Source organism: Camellia sinensis, chromosome 15 (assembly GCF_055761805.1).
Source record: "Camellia sinensis isolate YWXY chromosome 15, ASM5576180v1, whole genome shotgun sequence".
NCBI classification, from domain to species: domain Eukaryota; kingdom Viridiplantae; phylum Streptophyta; class Magnoliopsida; order Ericales; family Theaceae; genus Camellia; species Camellia sinensis.
This window is the reverse complement of record NC_138975.1, coordinates 61,902,499-61,903,236: the sequence shown is the minus strand read 5'-3', so window position 1 is coordinate 61,903,236 and position 738 is coordinate 61,902,499.

Here is a 738-nt window from a genome sequence, read left to right as displayed (position 1 = left end):
AATAAATTAAACATTAATGACATACTTTGTATGTCGTATATAATTTTTTACAATATTTTTGTCATGCCATAAATCATCATACTTTCCATGGCATAATTTTACATGCCGTAGAAGATTATTTTTAATATATTTATAGCATACTTTGTATGTCGTATATAATATTTTACGGTATTTTCTTGCATGTCATAAATCATCACACTTTTCACGACATAATTTTGTATGCCGTAGAATTTCATTTTTAATATATTTATGACATACTTTGTATGCCATACATAATCTTTTATGGCATTTTCTTACATGTCACAAATCATCACCCTTTTCACGGTATAATTTTGCATGTCGTAGAAAGTTATTTTTAATATATATATACACACGCACAAGAACATAACCTTGCCTAGCCGTATGCACTTCCAAACAAAGACAATAGCTTATAAAATGCAGCAACTTGTGAACAAGTAGCTTATAAACTTAAAGCCCTAAATCTTTTTTGGTAACACTGTTAGAAATATTTCAATTAAATTTTGCTCTTAACCAAGTTAGCTAGACTCGTGCAATGAAATATGTTAGCATTTTCACTTCCATCATCTAATCTAACCTACATACAAATACATCTCTAAAATACTGAGCTTCCCCTGCAAGATAAATGTATTAGTATACTTAACTAAGCAAGAACTTGCAAATTTTAACAAAAGAAAAATCAAACCAAATTTACTGCTGAATTTTCCACTAAGATTAAAA